This window comes from Cervus elaphus, chromosome 19, assembly GCF_910594005.1.
Source record: "Cervus elaphus chromosome 19, mCerEla1.1, whole genome shotgun sequence".
Taxonomy (NCBI): Eukaryota; Metazoa; Chordata; class Mammalia; order Artiodactyla; family Cervidae; genus Cervus; species Cervus elaphus.
The window spans coordinates 36,583,130-36,596,289 of NC_057833.1; the positions used below are offsets into that span (position 1 = coordinate 36,583,130).

The window sequence follows — 13,160 nt, forward strand, 5'->3', positions numbered from 1 at the left end:
TCAGTTCCAATAACTCTTACCCTGTTTGAGTTTTTTTAAACTGTTTTTTCCCTTGATTTTTAAACACATCTTACTACTACTTCACCTATCTAGTGATTTGACCATCAAACTGTACATTGTACATGCTACGTGGTGGGAATTGTGTGGCTTTCCTTTAAAGGCTGTTGAGGCTTGTTTTAGCAGGCAGTTGATTTACTGGTGAATCAGTTTGGTTTTTTTCTTCAAGGCTTGTTTTAAGCTTTGTTAGGGCTAGTCTGAAGGAGTCCTTCCTTAGGGCTACACTAGCTCTACTCTTAAGGCGTGGCCTTTCTGAGGCCTTAATTGAATTGCATGTTGTTTAACCTCTCTGACTGGTTGGAACTGCTACATCTCCCAGTCCTGTGAGACCTCTGGAATGTCTGTGCAGCTCCCAACTTCTCAATAGCTGTTCTCTGCCAGGCTTTGCAGACTCTCATTTCCCTCTGCTCAGCTGAGTACTCAGTCAAACCCTTGAGGGGACCCCTACACAGATTTCCGAAGCTCCTTCTCTTAACAGCTCTCTCCTTTTCAGTACCCCGTCTCACAGATTTCAGCTGTTTCAACAGCCTTAGACTCTAATTTCTGCCTCCTCAGCTCAATGACCCCACTGTTCTTGCTTGGGCTCTACCTCTCTGTCCTGTGGTCTAGAAACTGTCTCCAGGAAGAAAGCCAGGTAACTGTAGAGCTCACATGGGCCTTTCTTCTATCACTGGTTGTCCCAATATCTAAAAAAGTTTCTTTATACTTTTTACTATACTTTATACTATACTGGCAGGAGGGCTAGTCCAGTGCGTTACCCTGTCATAGCCAGAACTGTTGGAAAGTTTTAAATGCCAAATACATTTAAAAAAAAAAAAGCCACAAATTTTAAATTTTTTCTTTTTACTTTGGTAAATTGGATGAACACACCTGTTTTATATTCCCTTTTTCTTCCTTTTTGGGTACTTTTGGATTAATAAAATATTTTCTATAATTTCATTTTCTTTCTGTTAAATTGTCAGTTATGCATTCTTTCACTATTTTGGTTTTATAATAGTGATTATCCAATTATTCCATTGATTTTCCTTACTTTGTATTTGATTTGGAAAATTTGCCAACAGAATTTTTTTTCTTTACTTCTATTATAGTTTTACTCTGATATGTCTCAGAGTTGTCTATTCTGGTCAGTTTTCCTATGTACATACACAGACATATTTGACATGTAGATTTAGGTCATTTTTATTTCCAGAAAGTATTCTGGGATTATAACTTTTGGGTCAAACACGTCATATTTATTTAATTTATAATCCACTTTGTAGTGGTATAATTTATATAAAATAAAATTCACTTTCAAGTGTGTGGTTTCATGAGTTTTGACAAGTAATACACAGTTGTATAATCATTACTATTGTCATTACTGGAGTACAGTTTTAAATATTAGTTCCATTCCATTGTTTTGTTTTGCTTCTTCAGCAAATCCAATTATGTGTATGTGTATGTGAGTGTGCTCAGTCGCCTCAATCATGTCCAACTCTTTGCGACCCTATGGACTGCCAGGCTCCTCTGTCCATGGGATTCTCCAGGCCAGATTGCTGGAGTGGGTTGCCATACCTCCTCCAGGGGATCTTCCCGACCCAGTGATCAAATCTGAATCTGAGTCACCTGTGTCTTCTGCACTGCAGGTGGATTCTGTAACCACTGAGCCACTGGGAAAGCCCAGATATATGTATATACCTTTTTTGCCTGTTCTTTACAGTGATCACATTTTCTCTGATCATTTATCCCTTTATTCATTTTTTTCTCTTGGCTATATCCCTTATTGTATTTTTAGTTAAAGTTGCATCTATTTTCCTTTGAGCATCTTGTGATTTAATTTTTATTTCTGTAATTTTTAAATTGAAAAACAATTAAAGATTTTATTGAGGTATAATTGACTCTTAACATTACATTAGCTTCAGATGTACAACATATTGAGTTGATGTCTGTATATAACTTTTATTTTTTTTTTCCTTCTCTTTCCTGAGTTTGATGAGCTCATTTCACATCTTGATTTTTGTCTATTTCTATCCAGAAAATTTGAATTTTAGTGTTTTGTATTTTTAAGTGCCTATTTAGTAATAGTTAGTGTTGGATATTGTGTCACAGTTTTCATCTGTTTGTGGTTTGGAGGCGAATAAAATCATCATCTGAAAATGAGCTCATTTCACACCTTGATTTTGGTCTATTTCTATCCAGAAAATTTGAATTTTGGTGTTTTGTATTTTTAAGTGCCTATTTAGTAATAGTGTTGGATATTGTGTCACAGTTTTCATATGTTTGTGGTTTGGAGGCGAATAAAATCATCATCTGAAGGCAAAAAAAATCATCATTATTGTACTCTCACTTATTATTTTCTTCTCATAGTGGCTTAGTGCACATGCTACCTGTGATTTGTTTATATAACAGTGTGTTGAATTTTCCTGGTCTGCTAATGACAGGTGTTTGTTTTGGGGGAGAAGTAAAGGAATTGGTGGTTTACTAAGATTCTTAGTTCTGGAACACCCTTTTCTATAGATAAGTGGAGTGAGATTTCTTTAATAGATTGTGCTGTTGTGAGGGAGAGGTTGGTGTGTCTTCTGATTCTGTGATTTTCTTTTGTTTCTGTAGACTCCTCCTGTCCACCATTTTCTTTCATTTACTAGTTTCCAAGTAATGCCCCCCACTTTTAAGCTGGCTTCCTTTCCCCAGGAGGGGAGCCTTTCAAAGACTGTTACTTTTGGTCCTGTGCCTTTTTGAGTCTCTCCTAGATTCCTCTAGGCATTAGCTACCCTGGCCTGCCAGGTGGCAGGCCTATTCTCAGTTTTTCTCTCTCCCTCCTCCCTCCATTCTTTCTTTCTCTCTCTCTCTCCCACCCCCTTCCTTTTTGCATGTCTGCCTGCAGGTTTCTTCAACACTAAACAATCTCTTCCAACTTTACTGAGATGGCCTACCACATCCATGGCCAAACATACCTTTTAATTGGAATTCGGTTGCTGACTCAGCCTGGCCACGGGGCTCCTGTAGGCACCAGAGGGCACAGTACTTGGTCTGTAGGCACCTCTGTCAGCTTCCCCTCATGTGAATCGTGCAGGTTTTCTCCCTCCAGACCTTTGGGCTACGGCCAGTCTCAGGACAGCTGCAGTGCAGGGTGGTAGGCACGTCTCAGGGGGAAGATTGAAGTAATCATAGAAATACCTTATACCTTGCTGGTAAGGTACCAGTAGACTTGTCTCCAGGTTAACTGTCCCTTCCTGTAGGCTGGTGATGTGAGACTGCAAGGTCTTCATCACAAGAAGACTAGACACATTCTTTTCTGCCAACCTGGGGTGTTTAGGCCTGTGGACATCCTACTTGGCACCACCAAACCCCCCCTAAAAAGGAGTTCATAGATGGCAAGCAGGTCTTTCTTGGGCATGAACATTGGAGCTGGAGAATCATTCTCAGCATTCTTCCGCTCAAGATGAGACCCTGTCTTTTCTTTTCTTTTTTTTTTTAATTAATTTTTTTAAAAATTTTTTATTAGTTGGAGGCTAATTACTTCACAACATTTCAGTGGGTTTTGTCATACATTGATATGAATCAGCCATAGATTTACACGTATTCCCCATCCCGATTCCCCCTCCCACCTCCCTCTCCACCCGCTTCCTCTGTGTCTTCCCAGTGCACCAGGCCCGAGCACTTGTCTCATGCATCCCACCTGGAGACCCTGTCTTTTCAAAGTGGTGACTTTTATCCATGTTCCCCTGACCCCATCCTTCTTCCCTTCAGTCTTCACCTGATTTTCTGCTCTGAAGTGAGCTCTGGAGCCAGCTTTGCTGATATCATATGTCTAATTACCTTTTTACATGTAAATTAAAGTTTGTGTAATCTCTGCCTTGTAGTCACAATGTAGATACAGATTTTATGTGATTTGAGTTGCTCTCCTTGCTAATTTGTATGGGTTTTAGTGGTTGTGTGAAGAGATCTGGATGTAAGAATCTATCATTATCCCATGTGAACTCTGTAGAATCATTTTTAAAATCCTGATTTTATTTATTTTGGAAGCATTCCTCAGTTTTCCAGTGATTCTCAATTAACTACTCGTATTTAAGAGCATGGCACAAAAAGGATATGAGGAGCCCTGAGTGAATGTTGAGTTGGGGATGGGCTTTGCTTTGGGGTGACTGTGTGGGAGCTTGCTGTTATGCTGGGGGCCTCTAATGCCATAATGTGCAATTCTATTTTCTGGGCCACTCATTTCTCTAGGGAAGGAAATTCTATTCTCCTCCCTGCAGGTTGGAAGTTTGTTTTGACCAGAGGGGAAATGGGGGAAGGGCAGAATGGAGGGGTTATTTAAAGTCTACATAGACTTTTAACTAGCCACCCTGTCTTCAACCCTACTTGCCCTCTGCTGTGCTACTCTACTTGATTCCTCTCTGACATTCTGTAGGGCGTCACAGCTCTTTTCGGTATTTTTTCTCTGTTTTTTTCCAATATTTTTTCCAATATTCAAATCTGCAGCTTCCTTTATTCTGGACTTTAGTTGTCACTCCTTTTTCTGCTTCCTGTCTTCCAGAATTTTGTCAAAATCTCTTATGGGCTGATGGACCTTCTTTCTCATTCTCTTGTAGCTGTAGGTTTATCCATTAAAAAAAGTCCTTCACTTTAATTTTAGAAAGGATGTGGGAGGGAACGGAAATAAACAGAGATGTTTAATCTGCTAATTTTAATTAGAAATCTCTTCTGTTAAAGTTTTAAATGTTTAAAAGAAAAGGAGCCCCCTTGGTAAAGGAAAGAAGATGGTTGGTCTATGGTTATAAGAACCACCAGGAGGTAGATGTGATGCTGACCATTACTCCTGGCCCAGATGCAGCCTGATGTGATTGGGTCTTAGGACTGAAGGAACATCTGCCTGTGGTTCAAAGCAGGGCTTCTGGGTAAGGCTGCAACCGAAGATCCTGCCCCTACCCCAGAGCTGAAGTGTCACATCCTACATAATGTAATGTTGAAAATGTAGTTATGTGCTATATGGAACATCTTTCCCTGTCTTTACATGTTTGTGTGCCATGTGATACCACACATGGTGGTATCCATTCATTTGTTGATGGACCCTAAGTTTGCTTCCATATCTTGGCTACTGTAAATAATGGTGCTGTGAACATTGGGGTGCATGTATCTTTTCAGATTAGAGTTTTCACCTTTTCAGGATATATGGCCAGGAGTGGGATTGCTGGATCATATGGTAGCTCTATTTTTAGTTTTGTAGGGAATCTCCATACTGTTTTCCATAATGGCTTCCTCAATTTACATTCCCACCCACAGTGTAAGAGTGTTCCCTTTTCTTCACATATGTTTTAGCATTTATTATTTATAGACTTTTTAATGATGGCCATTCTGACTGGAGTGAGGTATTACCTCATTGTGGTTTTTATTTGCATTTCTCTAACAATTAGTGATGTTGAGCATCACTAATTTCATGTATCTGTTGGTCATATGTTTGTCTTCTTTGGAGAGATGTCTATTTAGGTCTTCTGTCCATTTTTTAAGTGAGCTTTTTTTTTTATATTAAGTTGTATGAGCTGTTTGTATGTTTTGAATGTTAACCCCTTGTCAGTTTCGTCATTTGGAAATATTCTATTTCATTCTGTAGGCCTTTTTTTTCCATTTTATTGATGGTTTCCTTTGCTGTGCAAAAGTTTTTAAGTTTGATAAGGTATCACTTGTTTATTTTTGCCTTTATTTCTTTTGCCTTGGAAACCAATCAAGAAAATATTGGTATGATTTATGTCAGTGAATGTTCAGCCTATGTTCTCTTCTAGTTTTATGGTGTCATGTATTATATTTATGTCTTTAAACATTTTGAATTTATTTTTGTAGACAGTGTGAGGGTGTGTTTTAACTTCATTGACTTACATGTAGCTGTCTAGCTTTCCCAACAGCCCTTGCTGACTGTCTTTTCTCCATTGTACATAATTACCTCCTTTGTTGAAGATTAATTGACCCTACATATGTAGGTTTATTTCTGGGCTCGCTATTCTGTTCCATTGATCCGTATGTCTATTTTTGTGTCAATATCCTGCTCTTTTAATTGCTATAGTTTTGTAATATGTCCTCAGTCTGGGATAATTAGGCCTTCAGCTTTGTTCTTTTTCTTCAGGATTCCTTTTGACACTGGGTCTTTTGTGGTTCCACATAAATTTTATTTTTTAAAATTTATTTATTTACTTGGCTGCACTGCGTCTTAGTTGCTGCATATGGGATCTAGTTCCCTGACCAGGGATAAAACCTGGGCCCCCTGCATCAGGAGCTCAGAGTCTTAACCATTGGACTGCCAAGGAAGTCCCCCACATAAATTTAAAAATTTTTTGTTTTAGTTCTGTGGAAAATGTTATGGGTATTATGATAGGGATCTCATTAAACCTGTAGATTGCTTTGGATAGTATGGCCATTTTAACAATGTCAACAGATGATTAGTTTAAGAAGATGTGGTGTGTATATATATATAATGTAATATTACTCAACCATAAAAAGAATAAGGACTTCCCTGGGGTGCAGTAGATAAGAATCCACCTGCCAGTGCAAGGGACATGGGTTCCATCCCTGGTCCAGGGAGATTCCACAGGCCTTAGAGCAACTAAGCCCTGTGCCACAGCTACTGAACCCATACTCTAGTGCCTGCAAGCTGCAACTACTGAAACCTACACACTCGCCCTTGAGTCATAGCTAATGAGCCCCCTCGTGCCACAACTACTGAAGCCTCTGCGCGTAGAGCCTGTGCTCCACAACAAGAGAAGCCACAGCAATGAGAAGCCCACACACTGAAACTAAAGAGTAGCCCCTGCTCTCCACAACTAGAGAAAGCCTTCATGCAGCAACAAAGACTCAGTGCAGCCAAAAATAAATAAATTTTAAAAAGAATGAACAATTGCCATCTGCAGCAACATGGATGGACCTAGAGAATTTCATACTAAGTGAAGAAAGTCAGACAAAGACAAATATTATATGATATCTAAAAATAATATAGATGAATTGATATACAAAACAGAAACAGACTCACAGACATAGAAAACAAACTTATGGTTACCAAATGGGAAAGGGAAGGAGAGAAGGATAAATTAGGAGCATGGGATTAACAGATGTAAACTACTTTACATAAAATAGACAAGCGACAAGTATTTTCTATATAGCACAGGGAACTGTAGTCAATATCCTATAATAATGTATAATGGGATATCATCTGGAAAAAATCTGAATCACTTTTCTATACATCTGAAACTAACACAATATTAGTAAGTCAACTATATTTCAATTTTTAAAAAAATGTTGACTGTTTAAAAAAATATATTTAACACTATAACATTAGATGAGATTGCCAAAGGAGTTCTATAGAAAAAGAAGTGAAAGAGTGCCCTAGAGTGCTCCAAAGTAAAGATGTACAAGTTGAAGAACCAGGAGGCTGAGAATGAGTAGATAGTGAGGAAGGAAAACTCAGAGATTGTGGTGTGTTGTTAGAGAGTGTTTCCAGGAGGAAAAGGCAATGAACTCCAGGAGGAAGAGGCAATGATTTTGCAACACGGAAGTCACTGGTGATATTGTTCCAAGACCTTTGAAAAGACCAAAGCCTGACTGAAGTGGACTCAATAGAGAACTGGAGACAATGAGTACAAGGATACTTTCAAGTGGCTTTTTTTTTTCCTTAAGGAAGGGGAGCAGAGAAATGGGATGGTAGCCAGAAGGGAAGGAAGGGCCAAAAGTTTTTCTTCAAAAATAAGAGAAATAATAGTACGATTGTATCTTTATGGGAAAGAGTAGAGAGGGAAAATCTGATGTTGTGAGAGAGAAAGAGGTAGATTTACTGGGGAGATGTCCTTGAGGTGAGGGACTGGCTTTACTCAGGACTACGGAAGGTTTATCCATAGTCAAGGAGGTAAGACAGAATATGCCAGCTTAGATGCAGTAGGTGGAAGTTCAGGACAGTTCATTTCTGACACATTTCATTTCCTCAGTAAAACAGGAAGCAAGGTTGCAAGTAAAGAGTGAAGATAGAGAAGGTGTTGGAGGTCTGAGGGGAAAACAGGTGAAGAAATCGTCATTCAAACCTATAGGAGAGTGAAAGGATTATAGGATGTATCAGATGATTGTCTGGCTACAGACAGTTGAGATGTGCTTGAGGCTCGTGGTAATGAGTTTAAAGAGAAAACAGTCAGCAGTTTAATATCTTTTTCTCCAGTCAGGTTCAGGTGCATGAAGACAGGTGTGGAGGAGGTGTAGGGCTGGATTTAACTTGGTTTCTCATTTTTCTAATTGAGTATCATGAAGTGAAAGAGGGGCAGGGGAATTAGATTGTGATAAGAGAGCAACTGTGAAAATTGGCTGAGGAAATTAAATTTGTCAAGGAGGGAAGAGGGGACATCTGGGGAAAGAGGGACTGAGGAAAATGGACTTCAGGTCCTTGTGAGGGCAAGTATTACTGGAGTCTGGTTAGTAAAGGAATGAGCTAGAAATATGGAAGAGGGGGGCAGGAATTCGGATGCACAACCAAGATTGTTGGCTTTAATTACTGGTAAGTGCATATCTATAGATTTATTGTGAAGTATGTGGTAGAGGCAAGGTGGAGGACAAAATCAGGTACTGAGAATTTGTGGGGGGGTGGTGGTGTGGTAGAGGGATGCTCACTAACGCCTCTTGCTCAGAATCCCAGGAGTGTGTTGTGTTGTGTGTGTGTGGTTTTCTTAATCATTATAGTAAAAATAGAAAGTGCTTTAAATATGTAGAGCCCACAACTTTCCTATAGCAAAAGAACAGTCACTCTTTGGCAAGAACTACCAGAGTTTGAAATATTGGTTGGCTTTCTTTGTCCAAGTCCCTAGACGGCTGTTGAAAATGTGGGTCTGAAATATGGGAGTAGAGTTGGAGAGCTGGGAAGTAGCTTAATAAAAGTGAAGATCGAAGCAATGTGAACGACAAGACTGGAATGTGTACACCAAGAAGGGAGCCCAAGAGTGGACTCTGGGGAGAACCTATATTTACAGGGCTGTGTTGTGCTTAGTCACTCAGTCTTGTCTGACTATTTGCGACCCCATGGATTGTAGCCCACCAGGCTCCTCTGTCCATGGGGATTCTCTTGGCAAGAATACCGGAGTGGCTTGCCATGCCCACCTCCAGGGGATCTTGCCAACCCAGGGATCGAACCCAGTTCTCCCGCATTGCAGGCGGATTCTTTACCGTCTGATCCACCAGAGGTCAAGACGAACCAAAAGAGCTACATAGGACTTTGCATGACTGGGTTATCGACGTGATTGGATTATCCGCGTGAGACGTCATCGGCGTGATTGGGTTATCAACATGACTGGGTCATCCGGTAATGACATTATCCGCGTGATTGGGCTATCATACCATATATTGCTGACAGCCAGCACGTCGGGCACAGAAGGTGCTGCCTTCAGCTTGGAGTAGCTTGTTTCAACTAGGCTTGCTGGAGAGTTTCAATTCCGATTTAGGAGGCTGCGCTGGTGCAGACGCGGCAGGGGAGGCTTCCGAGGCTGACCACTGACCCAGCGCTGCCTCCAGATAGCTTTTCTCAGGATTGACGGCACCTCGCCAGGCCTTGGGGTCCTTGATTGAGACCAGAGACCTGATCCCTCGAGGGTGGCTTCCCAGAGACCAGAGGACGCAGACCCCGGGGGAAGCGAAAAGAACGAGGTTCCAACTTGACCCTGACCATCGCCCATGGCGGCCCTTGGCCCCAGCGGTCAGGATGTCACTGAGTATGTCGTCCGAGTTCCCAAAAATACCACCAAAAAATTTAATATCATGGCTTTCAATGCAGCTGATAAAGTCAACCTCGTTACTTGGAATCAGGCCCAGCTGGAACACGACCTGAGCAACAAGAAAATTTACCAAGAGGAGGAGATACCCAAGTCGGGAGCTGGCAGGGGGTTCGGCTGCAAGCTCGGGGAAGAGGCGCCAAGAAAGAAATAGGGCATCATCCCCAAGGAGTCCCAGCCGGAGGACCAGCCCTGGCTGCTTCAGGTGGACGGCGAATTGGGCCGGAAGTTCAAGGGCATAAAGAGGGGAGGTGTGATAGAGCACACATCCTATTACATCTTCACCCAGTGCCCTGATGGTGCCTTTGAGGCCTTCCCTGTGCATAACTGGTACAACTTCATGCCGCTGGCCAAAGGCCGCATGCTCAACTGGGAGAGGAGAAACCCAGTCCCGGACCATCTATGCATCAAGCAGCTGCAGCGGCCGAAGGACCACGAGGAGGATGACAAGGAGAAAGAGAAGCCAGGCTGCAAGAAAGCCACTGAGCTGGGCATCCACGACCTGGAGGACGACTTGGAGTTGTCCTTCAACGACAGCAAGGCCAGCAGAGAGCAGGGCGGCTGGGGCCCCAAGGCCAAGAAGGTGCCACCCAGCAAGGGAGGCCAGAAGAAGAAGAAGAAGAAGGGATCAGTTGATGAGGCATTTGAGGTCAACAATATTGGTGACTTCAAAGGCCAGGAGGTGGACTACATGTCCTCCAGCCGCAGCAACTCCCAGGAGGAACTGGAGGGCAAGCCCAAGGTCACCCAGCAGGGTGAGAGCCCCAAGGGCATGGACAAGCAGAGTGTGAGCTGTGCTGAGCACCAGAAGGAGAAGCTGCCCCAGGAGGACAAGAAGGCGCCTATGCTGCAGGAGAAGAAGCAGAGGAAACAGCAGTGAGGAGAGTGACATCAACAGGGAAACCTCCTTGATGCGCTTTATGGTGAAGAAGACGCCCCCCAAGAGGGAGCAGAAACAGTTAGGAGGCAACAGCTGGCTGGGCACATCCAGCACCGAGGCTGGCAGCACTTCCTCCACCCTTCGGGCAGCTGCCAGCAAGCTGGAGCAGGGGAAGCAGACCATCAAAATGCCGGTGGCCAAAGGACTGCGACTGGACACCGGGCCCCAGGGCCTGTCAGGGAAGTCAACCCCCAGCAGTGGTGACGTGCAACTGACCAAGGATGCTGGGCCCTGCTACCTGAGGCGGAAGCCCGTGACCCCCAAGGACCAGCTGAGAAATTTCCAGACCAAGAAGACAGGGCTGTGCGGTGAGCAGTTGCCTGCTGGCTCAGATGCTCAAGTTCATGAATCCCGAGTGCAAGGTGGTCAATGATAAGATGCCTTGCTCCCTCGGAATTCATGCTCCCTGCAAATAAACATACTCTATTTTTAATAATAATGATAATAATCTAATGAGAAGAATGGGAAGAAATGTAGGAGAAGGGTCCAGAAGACACAGGGAAGAGGACTTTTCAGAGTAAGGGAGTAAGGGCCCAAGGCACAGCACAGTCAGGTCACAGCACAGTCAGGCTGAGAACTGAAGGTTGTGCAAAACTGGTTGCCAAAACAGTGGCTGGAGTCAGAGTTGTGGCCAAGAAGATCTGGGCACAAGAAGGCTCCTGTATCTCTCCAACCTGTTCCTGCCTTCCATCAGGTCCATATCCTTCCACAGAGCGCCATTAAGAAAGTGGTCAGCTACAATCTCTGCAAGAACATAATACGAGAGTGTTAGTAGAACAAACTATGGTCCCTACTGGTGCAGCTGGTCCCAAAGCTGAAATTACTATTATCATCTCCTTCTGCATCACCATCATAGATTTCCCTCTTTGTCAGCCATCACTTTGATTGGTGTGAGTTGGTGACTGGGGAGACCTAGTCCTTCTTCCCAAAGGACCTGAACCTTAGCTACCTTGCTTTTGTTGGGCAGTGATTGCAGTCATTGACTGCTCACCATTGTCCTGGGCATGGATCCCCTGTTTCAGTCATGGTCCTTCCTGCCCCTGTCATATAGTTACCCTAGCTCTTCATGGCAATGAGAGTCGATTATCACGCCCTGCCTGCCTGTAATCTGTCCTTATTGGCTCACCAGCATGGGATTCCCAAGGATCCAGGTAGCAGGTGTAGTTTCAGACCCTATGGTACTGCTTGTCTGAAGTTTTCTCCCACTTCCCCCACTACAAGAGCCAGGTCTTCTGATATAACAGAGCATAAGGCTGTATCTTGGAGAAGGCAATGGCACCCCACTCCAGTACTCTTGCCTGGAAAATCCAATGGAGGAGGAGCCTGGTAGGCTGCAGTCCATGGGGTCACTAAGAGTCGGACACAACTGAGTGACTTCACTTTCACTTTTCACTTTCATGCATTGGAGAAGGAAATGGCAACCCACTCCAGTGTTCTTGCCTGGAGAATCCCAGGGGTCGGGGAGCCTGATGGGCTGACGTCTATGGGGTCGCACAGAGTCGGACACGACTGAAGTGACTTAGCAGCAGCAGCAGCAGCAAGGCTGTATCTACCAGAATCAGAAAGTCTGAAAAGAGGCCACTCGGTGTGATGGTGGGAGGGGTCAATGCCACTGCCGTCTCTTGGCTCCTAGATGTGTGTCGAACAGCTATAGGGAAACAACTCTGTGTCATCCACTGGCCAGTGCCTTTACCTCATCTTAGAGGATGCACCTCAAATCCACAGGTTTTTTTTTTCCTAAAGCCTATGTCTTAAATGAGACTTTAACAGGCCATTCCAGTGTTCTCTTCCACTGTTGCTTTCCAGATACTAAAAACATAGTAAGGTCAATAGATCCTGTGAGGGCTTCCCTGGTGGCTCAGTGGTAAAGAATCCGCCTGCCAATGCAAGAGACACGGGTTCGATTCCTGATCCCAGAAGATACCACATGCCTTGAAGCAACTAAGCCTATCTCTCTCTTTCTCTTTAGTCGCTAAGTCATGTCTGACTCTTGCGACCCCATGGACTGTAGCCTACCAGGCTTCTCTGTCCATGGGATTTTCCAGGCAAGAATATTAGGGTGGGTTGCCATTTCCTCCTCCAGAGGATCTTCCCGACCCAGGGATCCAACCTGAGTCTCCTGTGTCTCCTGCATCGTCAAGTGGGTTCTTTACTGCTGTGCCATCTGGGTATACTCCTACTATCAGATTAATCTGAGGGTAGAGACAGGGTGTAGGTCTTACCATCTACCCTTGCCTTTTTAAATTTTATTATTTATTTATTTATTTTTGGCTGCCTTGGGTCTTTGTTTCTGCTGGGCTTTCTCTAGCTGTGGTGAGTAGGGACTACTCTCTAGTTGTGGTGCTTCTCTCTGTGATGGCTTCTCTTGTTACGGAGCATGGGCTCTAGGCACATGGGCT

The 13,160-nt window shown here is 43.4% G+C and overlaps 2 pseudogenes; one reads left to right on the plus strand and one right to left on the minus strand.

Annotated features, from left to right (window-relative positions):
* Nucleotides 1–2,949: 2,949 nt before the first annotated feature.
* On the minus strand, nt 2,950–3,436 carry LOC122675951 (annotated as a pseudogene).
* A 6,287-nt stretch (nt 3,437–9,723) lies between these two features.
* LOC122675213 lies at nt 9,724–11,177 on the plus strand (annotated as a pseudogene).
* Nucleotides 11,178–13,160: the final 1,983 nt, after the last annotated feature.